This window comes from Cyprinodon tularosa, unplaced genomic scaffold (assembly GCF_016077235.1).
Source record: "Cyprinodon tularosa strain WSP-4 unplaced genomic scaffold, ASM1607723v1 ctg139, whole genome shotgun sequence".
Taxonomy (NCBI): Eukaryota; Metazoa; Chordata; class Actinopteri; order Cyprinodontiformes; family Cyprinodontidae; genus Cyprinodon; species Cyprinodon tularosa.
The window spans coordinates 369,771-384,500 of record NW_024038210.1 but is presented as its reverse complement, the minus strand read 5'-3'; the positions used below and the strand labels follow the sequence as shown (position 1 = coordinate 384,500).

General features: G+C 39.0%; 1 long non-coding RNA gene across 1 annotated transcript; it reads right to left on the bottom strand.

Moving 5' to 3' along the window:
* Positions 1–12,083: 12,083 nt before the first annotated feature.
* LOC119778803 lies at positions 12,084–14,513 on the bottom strand. Its single transcript, XR_005280131.1, has 4 exons — positions 14,427–14,513; positions 13,086–13,241; positions 12,558–12,650; positions 12,084–12,471 (listed from the first exon to the last, which is right to left on the bottom strand). It is a non-coding gene; the product is annotated as an uncharacterized LOC119778803 (long non-coding RNA).
* Between the last annotated feature and the right edge of the window lie 217 nt (positions 14,514–14,730).

Genomic DNA, 14,730 nt, shown 5'->3' with positions numbered 1-14,730 from the left:
TCTCAAACTAAGAGTGATAATTGACGGTACAAATCTGTGCATTACAGTAGAACAAGAGTCGGTAAAGTCGGTATACTTTTTTAATTGTCGTTTCACAGCAAAAGAGCCAATATGGCTTGGATTTTATCAGGCTTTAGATTTAAAATGGTATGCATGAAAATGTATTTAATTTTTTTTACATTTTCTGCAGTTTAAACCAATTTTGCATGGATTTATGTTAATCTCTGGGACAGTCTATTTACTGAACAGTACTGCATTCCAATCCAGTTTTAATTGTTAAATCAGGTTAAATCACCTTTTAGCATCAAAACCCAAAGTATTAGCTTTAGTCTATTTCTTAGATGTTGTTTTTTTCTTATATTTTTAAATAGATAAATACTGTATATATCATAATCTTATTTATTGCTTTGTTTAATTTGTCTCGACGATTTCAATAATATAATTGTTGATCCTTGACAACAATAGGAGCCAGTTAAGAAATCAAATGTTTAAGTTGAATTATATCTTTATTATTTAATGCCGGAAAGAAGCAGATTTGAGGTGCTGCCTTAAAATAAATATACATTTGTGTCTTAAGTTAACCTAAATGTTTTGAATTACACATCAGAAGCTTGTAAAGTCATGACATTACCATATGTGTTTTTCCAAATTGTTTAAAAGTAGTCGACAGTATTATTTTTTATGTAAGCATTAGGGGTGTAAATAATAATCGTTTTGTATCGATGCATCGATCCAACAGCCAACGATCCGATGCATCGACACATCCGCAAGAGAATCGATTCATGTTTTTTTTTTTCCTACGGCCTATTTTTATCCATTTGCCCCTGGGCGTAATTCTCCCTCCCGTGCTGCAGTGGCGCTAAACCTATTTTGCCCTCCTACCTCGCTTCCTGGTTATACTCCTGCAGCAGTGTGTTGCAGTGAGCTTGACACAGACATTTTTAAATGATGCTCAATATTGAAGCGTGGTCTGTGCTATACGCTGTGGGACTAGATACGGCCGAGGCGGCGAGGACGTGGGGGCGAGTTTAGTCAGACGACGGAGGGACATGAGGGCCAAAAAAAGTGGAGATCCAGGTGGAAAAAGGGTCCCAGCGTCTCGCGCACCTCGCTCTTCTAGCAGGTCAAACTTCACGAGTCGTTTTCTGCAATTTCGGTCATAAAAACAAAACAAGCCGGCCTCCTGTCTTCGGCACTGTTTGCGGTCAGCTACAATTTGGGAGAGGTGCAGAGGAGCATCTCTCAAGGGGGAGGGGACTTCTGGAGCCGAGGTATTGAATTGCACTCATTGCACTGATTTTCTGCAGTATTTTTGCAGTATTTTTTTATGCAACTTTTCTACTTCTGTTATTTGCTGTTGTTTCTAAAAAAAAAAAAAATGCATAACAGTATTACAGCTTTCATTGATTTATTTCAAACTTGAAACTTTGTTTTTGCCTGTAAGGTGTAAAAAAAAAACAAAACAAAAAATTAACCGAATAATCGATTAATCGAATCGAATCGAATCGTGGTGTATTCTTGAGTATCGAAAACAATCGAATCGTTGGGTCAGGAAATCGATACTGAATCAATACTGAATGATGGATGTGATTTACACCCCTAGTAAGCATCGGTAGTTTGCCTCTATTTGTTGAGGTACAGTATCACTAGTTTCAGTCTGTGGTCCAACTGTTTTTTTCCTTTCAAGATAAACTTGCTGCATATTCTGGCTGCTCATCCTCAGACCCACATGAACTGAACGGATGGAGCCAGACAAGATGCTGATACTCAGCTGTGTTTTAGTGTAACTTGTTAGTGGGTAATTAGGTCAGCCTGTTACATCAAACAGCACAAATGCTCTCATGGCCCTGCAGCCCTCTGCATGATGCCGAATTAAGGCAACAGCCCTGAAAAGCAGACGCCTCTTAGAGCTGCACTGACTGAAGAGAGCGGTCAAGTTGTGCCGAAACTGCAGAGTGTCAAGAATGACAGGGATTGAAGTGACACTTTATTCAACTTAAAACTATATTCTTCAGCTAAATATGTGTCTGATTCAGATAATGCACCAGGGGCAGATCTCTCCAAAGAGTCTTCACGTTTTCTTTCAACCATCTGCTTTAAATTAAACTAATTTAAAGTAAAACCTGTTTTATGTTCACTCTGAAGACCTTCTGTGAGGCAATAAAACCTCACCACCAAATAGAAGCAAGTATTCAAGTACAGAATAATTTTGAATAGTCTAAAACTCATGCATAAATGTAATACCCATGTTAGAATGTGAATCATCACAGACACAAGATCTCTTTTTTAAATCAAGCATATAACTTTAAAAACTTTAACCCTTAATATAAGAATATTTCACCATAAAGAAAAAAAACTGGTCATTTCAAAGACTGTAATATTCACTGGACATATGTTACACAATTTTTATTTTATGTGAGCTTTTCGCAGTTTGTTCAAGATGTGAACAGACATTTTCTTCCTGGAATCACGTGCAGCATTTGTACACATTATTATTTCCATCTCCCATCCTCAAAAAGAGACATTATTACTGTAAATAAAGGGTGTAGAGTATCCTGTACCATGACCACTTTTTTTTTTTTTTATAAAGATAACATTTTCTTCTCTTTCTCCTTATTTCTTTTATTTTAGCGTTTTTACATAACCTACACAAGCCCCAAAGATGCCACCAAAAGATGCCACCGTCTACAGTGTGTGCAGAATTATTAGGCTTATGAGTATTTCAACCACATCATCCTTTTCATACATGTTATCCTACTCCAAGCTGTATAGGCTTGAAAATGAACTACCAATTAAGTAAATCAGGTGGTGTGCATCTCTAATGAGAAGGGGTGTGGCCTAATGACATCAACACCCTATATAAGGTGTGCTGAATTATTAGGCAACTTCCTTTCCTTTGGCAAAATGGGTCAGAAAAGAGATTTGACAGACTCTGAAAAGTCAAAAATTGTCAGATGTCTTTCAGTGGGATGCAGCAGTTTGGAAATTGCCAAGCTTTTGAAGCGGGATCATCACACAATCAAGCAGTTCATGGCAAATAGCAAACAGGGGCACAAGACGCGTGTTAAAAAAAGAAGATGCAAAATAACTCCCCATGAATGTCATGATCTGGCCTGTTTGCTCCTCCCTAATTAGTAATTCCTCTCACCTACCGTTTTCCCTCCCTGCCTCAATCATAATTTATTCCTCTCACCTTTTTCCTCTGGTTTATATTCAGTTCAGCCTGAGCATGCAGTGCCAGATCATTACTTGTCTTTCTGTTAGTCTGTCTGTTTAGTTTTTTGTCTTGGGTAATGTCCTGGATCCTAGCAGCCAGTGGAAAGAGGGTTTTTGTGTTTGTCTCGTCTCCTGATCGTCCACTGTTCCTCCCCTGCGGAGTCCTCTGGGTTTTTGGCTCATTATGGGGGGAGGTTCAGTTTTTATCAAAGTAAGCCTGGCTCCAGGGTGGAGACCAGTTTAAAGTCCTGCTTCAAGTTCTGGTTCCACGTCCTGTCTCAGCTACCCTCTTCCACTGAGCCTGCCTGTCTGCACCTGATCCCGTCTGCTCCCGTGCGTGACCACCTGGTCATGCTTCTGGTCCCAGTCAGACTCTGAACCCTCCTGGGAGCTCTGTTATTGCCTGGAAGTCTGGATCCTGCCACCTGTTTCTGTTCCTGCCTGATCTGGATCCTGCCTGTTCTGTCTGTTCCTGTCTGTTCTGGATCCCTGACCAGGATCGTCTTCCAGCATGACCTCTGGGACTGCAGCATTAGGGGACATTCTTGGTCTGGACTGTTAAACCAGGTAAGTGACCAACTCAGATAATCTTCTGTCAGATGATCGTGGTCACTTACCTGTGTTTTTTCCACTACAGAATGTCTGAGATTGGGCGGTGCCCCACCCCCCCACCTGCAGTGTCCGTGAGCCACGGCTCCGCTTTTGTTTTGTTTTATTTAATAAACGTTTGAACTTTCCTACTGACTGTCTGTCCTTGAATACTGGGTCCATCTGTCCTCGGTTCATGACAATGAATTGAGAAAGATCAGGCGTAAAAGCTGCCAGGAAGCCATTAGCCACCAGTTGTGCCATATTTCAGAGCTGCAACATGTCTGGAGTGCAAAGAAGTATAAGGTGCTGAATACTCAGGGACCTGGACAAGGTAAGGAAAGCCAAAAAAAGGCCACCTTTAAACAAAACGCACAAGACAGAACGTCAAGATTGGGCCAAGAAATATCTAAAGACTGATTTCTCCAAGGTGTTTTGGTCTAATGAAATGAGAGTGAGTCTAGATGGGCCAGATGGATGGGCACCAGGCTGGATTAGTAAAGGGCAGCAAGTTCCTTATCGACTCAGACGCCAGAAAGGTGGAGGTGGGGAACTGGTTTGGGCTGGTATCATCAAAGATGAGCTTGTGGGACCTTTTCGGGTTGATGATGGAGTCAAGATCAACTCCCAGACCTACTGTCAGTTTCTGGAAGACACCTTCTTCAAACAGTGGTACAAGAAGAAGTCACCATCATTCAAGAAAAAACATGATATTCATGCAGGACAACGCTCCATCAAACGCATCAAAATACACCGCAGCGTGGCTGGCCAGAAAAAGTCTAAAAGGAGAAAAAATAATGACATAGCACCCTTGTCCACCTGATCTGAACCCCATGGAGAACCTGTGGTCCTTCATGAAGTGTGAAATCTACAGGGAGGGAAAACAGTCCACCTCTCTGAACAGTGTCTGGGAGGCTGTGGTGGCTGCTGCACGCAATGTGGATCGCAAACAGATCAAGACACTGTCAGAATCTATGGATGGAAGGCTTTTGAGAGTTATGGTGAAGAAAGGTGGCTATATTGGTCACTGATTAGTTTATTTTTATTTTATTTTTTTTTAATGTTGCAAATGAACATTACTGAATTTTGAGTTGTTATATTCGTTTACCTGTTAAAAATAAATAAGTGAGATGGGTGTATATTTATTTTTTAGTAAATTGCCTAATAATTCTGCAGAGTAATATTTACCTGGACACACAGACATCCTCATACAATGGCCAAAAAAAAAAAAAAAAAAAAAAAACACATCAACTTCCAAAAATATTAAAGCTACAGTGTGTAACTTGTAGTGACATGTAGCGGTCAGACTGCAGACCGCAGCAACATGAACATCTCCCCCCCACCGCTTCTCCCCCCCAACAGTACTGCGAGCGTTACGTGACAAAATGTCTTCCACCTACCTTCTCAAGTGATGAGGTTTGTTTACATAGATAATTTTACAGATAGTATTTCATTAGTCTGTGTAGGGTATAGATTTCATGTAGACTTAAGATAATAAATATACCCGTTATTTTTTCTACATCGTTGTGACATTTTGGCGATCTCGCAATCGCTAGTTTGTTGGCTCTGCGCTGCCGTAGCGCAAAGATGTCTGCCTCCATGGCTGCGAGACCCGCTCCTATGTAATTATAAATAACGAATTCTAAGGCCACGCAAATATTAAGGTTAAGAGGCTGAGCTCGTAGATGATGATAAAATAACATAGTTATATGTATAATATATTACATTTCTGACTGTATATCCCTGTAATTATTACACACTGTAGCTTTAAACTTTGATATCAAGGAGTCTTTTGTGTTAACACAACAGAACACAATTGTGGCCCAATAATAAAAATAATCCTCAAAAATACAACTTGCCTAATAATTCTGCACACAGTGTAAGACCAAAAGTAAAAAAAAAAACAAGTTGGGTGCTGCTGATTTACTAAAAGTCTATTTTATTCTATTTTCCTATCCTATTTAGATTAAGGGCTGCATTTTTTTAGTAATTGATGCCCTTATTTAAAATATTGTATAATATTTTTCACCAGCCTAACTTTGATTTTATGGGCATGAAGTGGGTGGATAACTGATAACAAAACGTGTCCCAGGGTTCCCATATGCCAGTCCCAGAACATGGCGGCTGATCTAACACAAACGAAGATACAATTTCTGCTCTGAATTGGTTCTCACCCTGGAGCTTCCCTACTGCTCCACCAGGTAGTGCACTCACTCATAAAAAGATGCATGTAGCTAATTTACAGTTAACTTTTTAAACCTAAAGCTACTTGAATACATCATAAGAAAATGTATTTGCTATTAACAACCAATCGTACTAATACTAAAATCATCGATTTAGTGCTAGAGTTTAATGTCGGTTGGACCTTCTAACCAACAAAGGGTTAGACATTTGAACATGTAGTTATATTTGCTTGTTATCCTTAAAAATGACGTCTAAGATTTATAGTAGGAAAATAATAAGAAATGGCTTTGAAAATCAGAGGCGAAATCTTACTCTGCTTCCTCACAGGTTTCAGCTGAGAGGAGGGAGAACACACACCTTGATATTATAGCCAAGCTTAGTAGTGGTGGTTGCTACGAGTAATGATTAATTTAAGGCTACAGCCTAAAAGCAGTGTTCAGTTATGTTAAAATAACATGTATTTTACTGGTAATGAGGGGGCAAAGAAAGGAAGCAGAATAACTACGGTTCAATTCAAAGACTTTTGTTCATTCAGCTGCCAAGCAATAACAACTAGGTTAAGTGCACCCTTGCAGCTTGTCCCTCCTCTATGATTTAATGATAAACCAAATGTACACATTTTCTTGGCAGGTTAGACCACCTTGTCTATGTGAAAGCTGCCATACAGTTTGCTTTTGTATTTTTGATATTTATCTTTATGTTTTCTACAGAAGGTAACATGTATAGACTGGTGCTAAATGTTTCTGTCATCCTGCCCACAGATATGAGGACCAAAACTCAACAGTGATTAATATCATCTGGCTAACAAACATCATCCAACTGCTGCAAAGATCAAATAACAAAGTAGAAATTCTCTTTAAAAAAAAGTCTACTTTCACCAAGCTCCCTGATATTAACACCTCTGCCAAGTTTAGTAAATGTGATCTTCATGCCTTTTATTTAGCAACAGAATTGTTTCTATCCTGGCATCTGCAACATGCCTCGCTGTCCTTCTTCTTTTATTCTCAGAAGTGTGGCTGAGCGGCTTTCACCCTGCTTGTTCTGCAAAGTGGCGGGAGTGAGGAGTGCTGTCCGTGGCCTTGGTGAATTTGTGGTAATTAAAGCTGGATAGAGCCTTATCAAGTAAAGCAGCTTATGTTTAATACAGTCAGACATGGGCCAGCAGCACATGGCGCAGCCCTGCAGCAGTGGTGGTGGGGGGCACAGCATACAGCCTTTGCGCATAATCTCACCCAGTGCACAGGCATGAGAGAGGCATGGGAGGATGGGGAGGGGGGGTTGCTGCACTATTGTGCTCACTCAAAGAGCATGTTGTTGTGTATGAGTGTAGATATGTAGCTTGTGCTGCTGAAACAGAGGCAGGAGGGAGCGGTGGTGTCTGGGAAGGGATGCGGAGAGTTGCCAAAGAGTGAGAGGGATGTTTTTATGGCGAGGAAACTTCGCTAACTGACTCTATTGTTTGAGAGCTCTGTAGTGAGAGAGTCTCCCAGAGACTCTAGATCTGTTGGCATCGCCAGTGGCAGAAAAAAAAAAAAAAAAGACTTTAGAATAGTGTTTTTTTTATTCTTATCCTTTGGGTACACTGTCCTTCATTTTTCAGTGTTACTCCACTTGAATGCCCCTAATTCTGATCATTTTAGTTCAGCAAATGCCTATTATTCATCCATCATTTGAAGCAGGAGGATATCTTAAATATGCAGAGCAATAGACCTCGAGGAAAAGGGTCGAAAAATAGACTTAATATAAAAGCAAAGATTCACTCACAAAATGCAACGTTAACAAGCAAATTAAATTTGGTGGCTCACTTACTGAGAGTTATGTTCAAAGACCTTCCTTCAGACTGTCGGTCTGAAGCAGCTACATCTCATCTTCATCAAAGAGAGGCAATACAATTTGGTTTAGAAAATTTCTCTTTAACAATCATGCATCTCTGAAGGAAACCTCTCTAACCTCCTTCCCTTTGGCAATTGGGGATAATTTCTAACTCTTACTTAGAAAGCACCATTTCTCCAACCCAACTTCTTCAGTGTTTGACCTGAGATTCTGCAGCAACAGAGATTAAAGCAGAAAGTCTCCAGTAACTGTTACTTTCATTACCTGCTTATTTTGCAACATAACATTGAATTAGTCTCTCAATTACAAGTTGAACGGCAACGTTTCTCTCCATGTAGCCCTTTTAACATTTAATTTACAGAGAAGATTGGACTTGCTGTGCCTGAAGCGGACGGGTGAATAAACCTGTGAAAGAACTGACATCAATTGTGCAAAGAAATAAAACAGCCTTTGCAAAAGCTAAACCAGCCTTGATCTTACAGTGATCAATTTAATAAAGATTTGATAAGAACTTGCTAACTTTGTAAAAAAAGGGTCAGACTTTGTTATTACTGTATTATTGAACTGATGCATAAAGGGGAAAAACCCTTATTAGTGTTGTCTTTTTTGTGTTATTTTTATTCTTAAAATCTAACTGAGCCCTTTTCACCAGTGGGGGAGGGATGGAGCGTGAGATAGAGGGATTGGTGTGCCGTCGGTGGTGATGCAGTCGTTGTATCAGACTGTCATGGGGTAGAGGAAGCTGAGTTAGGAGGCAAAGCTCTCGATTTACCAATCAATCTACGTTCCCACCCTCACCTATGGTGATGAGATCTGGGTAATGACCGAAAGGGCAAGATCACTTTTACAAGCGACCAAAATCAGTTTCCTTGCCAGTGTGGCTGGGCGTACCTTTTGAGCCAGCTGAGGTCCTGATGTTTCTTGGTCGCCTCCCTCAGGAGGTGTTCCAGGCATGTCCCATTGGGAGGAGGCCTCGTGGAACGCCCAGGACACACTGGACGGACTATGTCTATGAGTTGGCCTTGTGCCTCCTCGGGGTCCCCCCAAGAGCAGCTGGAGGAGGTGTGCGTGGATCGAGAAGTCTGGGAATCTCTGCTTAGACTGCTGCCTCCGCGACCCGGATAAAGCGGAAGAAAATGGATGGATGGAAATCTAACTGATATAAACATCAGTTTGACTTCACAGATATCTATTAAACATAGAAAATAATTAACAGGCCTGAGCAGCCGGTTTATCACACCCAGCAGGTTCTGCTGGCAGTTTCCTCTGGTTAAAAGGAAGACTTTCCTTTCCACACACACCTCATGCTTGAATAGTAGGTTTTGCTGGAAAAAAACAACTACAAAAGAATTAGTTTAAGAACTTTCCAAATGTCATTTTAATGAACTAAACTTCTAATATATCTGAACCACAATTATATTCAAATGTATGTTGCTGAATTTTAATCTGTCTGCACGACTGAAATGATTTGATTCAACATTTGGTCAAGTCATTAGACCAGAGAAGGTGTTTGTAATCAGCTTGCTTAAAAATGTGAATAGAAGAAATGAGAAACAACAGCGTGGGCACCTTTTTAAATAGTTGAAAAATTATTTTAAAATGAATGAGTCTGTGAATAAAAAATAACTGATTAAAGCCTTAAAGAGTCTAAATTATCCTTTCATGTTGTTTTCTGCCAGGTATTTAGACAATCATGACCTCTGTAGTAAAAGCACTAAATGTAATCTGTCTATGAACACCGCAGGATCAATGAGCTTCAGAGGAAAGAGCTGTGGCGAGGATCCGTCACTGCCAAGGTTTGACACAGTTAAACATTCATTTTGAATTTCTTTAAAGATGCTGTGAGTAGTTTGAGGAAAGGAAAAGTCTTTGATCCCCAGAAATCCCAGTGGGAGAATCTTATAGGCTTTCTTTCTTTGAACACATTGGCCGATCCTCAACCTTAATTTGAGCGTGGCATCCACTTCTCCTTCACTCATCCATTAGGACTTTGAAAGGGAGCAGAAACAGGTGACATTTAAGACTGGGACAGTTACCACATTTAGCTCTCTTTCACATCAACAATATTCCGCTGCACTGAAATAAACTAATTGCTTTAAAAATACCACTAAATATTGTTACTTCACTTTTTTTTAAATATTTGGATTAGATGCTTGTTTGAATCCCTTTGTGTCTTTGAATGTTCCTTTAACTTCAAATCACTTTATAAGTGCTGCACAAACCAATCAGAATAAGAATGAATTCCTTATTAGCAAAGAAAATCTGTGTAAAAAAAGACACATTTCTCAGTGTGAAGGCAGTCGGCTCAGGAATGTTAATCAGCAGGTGACGAGAGCGACAGCTGACCCTAAATGCAGCAGCAGGTTATTACAGCTTTCTGCGTCAGTCTCAACACGCTGATTAACATTGTTGAAGCCTGATTGTATGTACGCTAATGTGGCTTTATTGAGTAAAAAATAAGCCTCCTGTTTGAATAAAGACGTGAAATCAGCTTAAAACAATAGCTTTTACTAAGATTTAAAAATCATAGCCGCCTCCCCCATGTCCATAGTGTAAGAAAGAAGTAATGAGTTAAGTTAGAAGGAGAGAAGTAATGACCTCTCTCTACTCTCTACTTTTTTCTGTCCCTTTATTTCTCCTTTTTGCAAAGGAAAATGTTACACACACAAACATTCATTCATTCTTGCATCCATTCATCATTGGCCAAACTGTTTTCTGCCATTCAGCTCATATCTACATCACTGATTTTCTTAGAAGTTAGAACAGCGTTGTCCAGCTCATAACGCTAAATGAGAGGCCTACAGAACTGCAATTTCACAGCCATAATCCAGCATCACATTAGCCTTTCAGATCAACGCCACATCTAACCTCAGCCCAGAAAAAAGATCTGAGTGATCCAGGCTCAGGGAGGACTGCCAAATCCCCCCCGCCTCCTGTGCGGCGGTGGCGTGACAACGCTTTAGTCAGCTGTAAGCTCCCTCTGTGATTTAAGACAACCTGAAATATAACACTAATTCCCTTGATGAAAGGAATGTTATTTCTATAAATGTGACACATGTAACACAAGCTGCAGGAGAGGGGAGGATGTGTGGGGGATGAGGATTTGCTTTCTACCTAATGCACATCTTTGCTGAAGTGGCTCCAGTCAATGTCTTCTAAGCTGACCCCCCCTCTTCAGGTGAAGAAAAGGTTTTAGTGTGATACACTTTCCCACTTCTTTCCTCAACATGTCAGACGAGGGTATTAGACTTCACAAAGCCATGCCGTTGATACCCCTAGGATCAATATATCCCGGCTGGTCAATTCATTAGAGCTGTACAGTGATTAATTAAGTTGTCCTCCACATCGGAAGCTGCACTCAAAAAAAAAGCTTGTTCCCAGAACGTAATAAAATTATGGAAATAATTTCCACCTAAATAAAATGCATTAATTTAGCGAGAAGCAATTTTGTTAAGTGAACAAAGGGTAAATATGTTGGGTCAACGTGTTGTATTTGCATTACTATTACTTAATTACCAGGGGTCAGTCCAACTAGATAAATATAGGTAAATGTAACATACTAACATAATTTTCTTAAGCCATTTAAACTTGTATGATAGGATTATTAGGTACATAATTTAATAGGGTAGTTACAACTACTTTTCAAAATAGTACAGTACATGAATTTATTGTGCTGAGCCCACAAAACAAAGTTAGGTAAGAGATTAACTTTATGAAAATGAACATAAGTAATTATTCACAAAATAAATCATTTTTAACGTATACATATTCAGCTATTTAAAATGTACATGTCAGCCTATATACCCCCAGCTGGTGTCAAGTTTGGAAAAGAAAAACATGAACTAAATTGGATTTGTTGAAATCACTTTACTTTAAAAATGACTACGTTGTGAAAATACAACAAACAATACAGCCTGAAACAGTGTCCAACATCATGTCTGTAAAAAAACTACAACAGATAGACAAACAAAAGTTGTAACTCCTGAGTTAGGAAATTGGAGCCCCCTGTCATTAGGTGTCTATATTTAGAGCTTTCAGCAAAGCCCTTTACAAAGTTATACGCAGAAAGTGGTCCTGTCAACTGAGTGCAAAGACCAATATTTGAGAACAACCAAAATACAGCATAATGCATCCATATCAAAATAGTTTTCTTTAGAAAATAACAATTTGTTTTAAAACCTTACCTTTGCATAAAGAAACATTTCAAAACATTCTATTTTGTAAACCCAAAATAGCAACAGGATGTATTAAAACACAAACACAGCTTTCAGTTCAGTAACTACTCAAATGGCTTCAAATGCCTTCCCATTAGAGTAACTCCAAACCTGTAGTTTACTCTATTGAGGGTGACTAACACGCAAGTAGAGTTTTCAGTGTTTGAGTTTTTTTTGAGAGTATGTTTCCATCAAGCTCCACGATGATCTTCTGCAAAGCTTCAAAGGTGTATCTGAGCTCTGGCGGGTAGCTGAGGTTAAGCGCATATACAAGCGCAAACAACATGACCACAGCAAGTGGCACGTTTCCGAGCCCATCCAGAACTATACCTACATCTTCCGGTCCATCACCTGGCTCTGCACCTTCCTTGCGAATGACAAATATTCCAAATGTCGTCTCCATCACTGCAGCTTCACTGCTCCCACAATCTGTGTTCTTCACAGAAAAAAGGGGGAAATAGAGGATATACATGTAAAAATATGTTATACTGGTCCCATTTTTAAACACACTAAATTACATACCATGTATTCTTTCACAAGGTTCTCGGGCTCTTCATTCAGGTACACACACAGGGCTTTGATGATTCACTCTCTTTTGACATCAATGGCGTCAGTCTGAGTATGTAGGACAATAAATTAAAGATAAAACATTTTAATCAACTGGTAGAAGATTTTACAAACAAAACTTTAAATAATACATTCTTCAAAATGTAAAAATCATTGACAATTTTTATGATATATGAACTTACAATATCCATGGGTGCATTGGTTTTATGTACCAGCAAGACATTTTATCATAGAAATATGTCAAATGTAAGCATGTGGTCCCAGGAAACAGAACCTACCATTGCAACATCAGTGGACATTGTCACATCTGCCCAAGGTTAAAATTTTATCAGATCCTTCTTCATAAAAGTACATTACACCCCTCTCCATCTAGTTTTATTTCTCTCCATCCCTCTGAAACTTCCGCTTTAAATTTCAAGCATTAAGTTTAGAATATTGAATCGGTACAGGTTTGACAATTTTTATTTTATTCTATTATCATACCTTGGTGATGGGTATCATGATGCTCCTTATCTTTCTTCCTTGAACGCCGCCTTTCTTGCCAAACACCCTCATCAAGTTTGAAGAATGAGCATCCAGCTGGGAGAAGAACTTTGACAGCAAACTGATGGTTGTAATCCTCTTAAATTCAGCAGTTAGCTTAAACAGAAAGGGTACACAAAAGTAAATTTAACTATCATAGCATTGAAATGACCGACTAGTTTAACAATTGTCATCTACCACCAAATCCTAAATCAGCTTACAAGTTATTTCCAAGGCTAGCCCACATTTTGTTGGCTGATATAAATCACACTGTACATATTTCAATCAAAGTTAATGAGTGCTGTGCATTTATTCAAGATGGAAATAGGATGATTAATTACTAATTTAATTTATGAGGCAAACAATGCAATCACATTCCTAAAATGAAAAAGCATTTCTGAAAATACTTTTTCATTTTCAAAATTTACATTTCAAATTTATTTTTGGTATGTATTTTCTGGGGTACATTTTCAAAAAATAAATCTCAAATGTATTTTTCTTTATTTTAATTAAGTAAAATGATGAGAAGCATTAAAGAAGAAATTTAAAATGCAAACAGGATGATTGATTACTAATTTCATTTATGAGTCAAACAATGCAGCCACATTCTTAAAATGAAAAAGCATTTCTGAAAATGCTTTTTCATTTGAAATATGGTAACGATTTGCTTTCCTAGCTGGGCTACAGCACAACAGTACATTTATGGTAGCACACATTTGTTCCCTCGTCAACAAAGTGAATAAAATCTGACTGTGGAAAGCTCCATAGTGCGAAGAACTACTGTGTTGATGTTAGTAGCTGGATGAGCTAATGCTACGTGGAGTTGACATAGAAACCCCGCCAAGGTGCCGAGATGCCGTGGTAGTTTCCAAACTTAGAGCTAATGACTGTTAAGTGCCGAGCTTTCTGCGGACTCCACGTGAAGCCAAGATTCGGATTGGGGGGAAATTCATCACCACTATTATTATTAATGTAGCCTATGTGACTGGAGCCTTTTAGCTGCAGCTACATTCACCAAACGCAGGCAATTATCCCCCACCAGCCATGCCTGCATCAGCTCTTAGCTCATTTTGTAAATGAATCCGCACGCGTTGTCAACCATGCCGTCGACCTCAGGATGCTAGCTTGTAAGCTTAGTTAGCTATGAGCATGGCGACAGTGTGATATATTAATGCACTCTAATAAAACGCCCAGTAACAAATAAATAATCCAAAATGCAAAAGAGGACAATAACTAACTGTCTATAACATGTCTGCTGCCGTATTGTTTTCTGTTCGATGGATGATAAAAGATTAAACTTACCTTCTTCCACACTTGAAATTTCTTTTCAAAATGTCTACTCCTTCTGCCAGCCAGAGTCGGGGACTCACTCACCTTTGACCGTGGCCTTCAAGAGAGGGGAATGTGCTCATTACTGCCACCTACTGCTTTGGAGTGTTATTGATTTGCAATGTTAACCCATTAGAATTAGGTTGTTTTAACATAAATTATTCAAGTAAATTTTAAGTTGTTGCATTTTATGCTAAATCTACATGATTTAAAACTGTTCAACCACAAAACATGATTTTATATAGTAGAAGCTACATGTTAGACATAAGATAAGGTA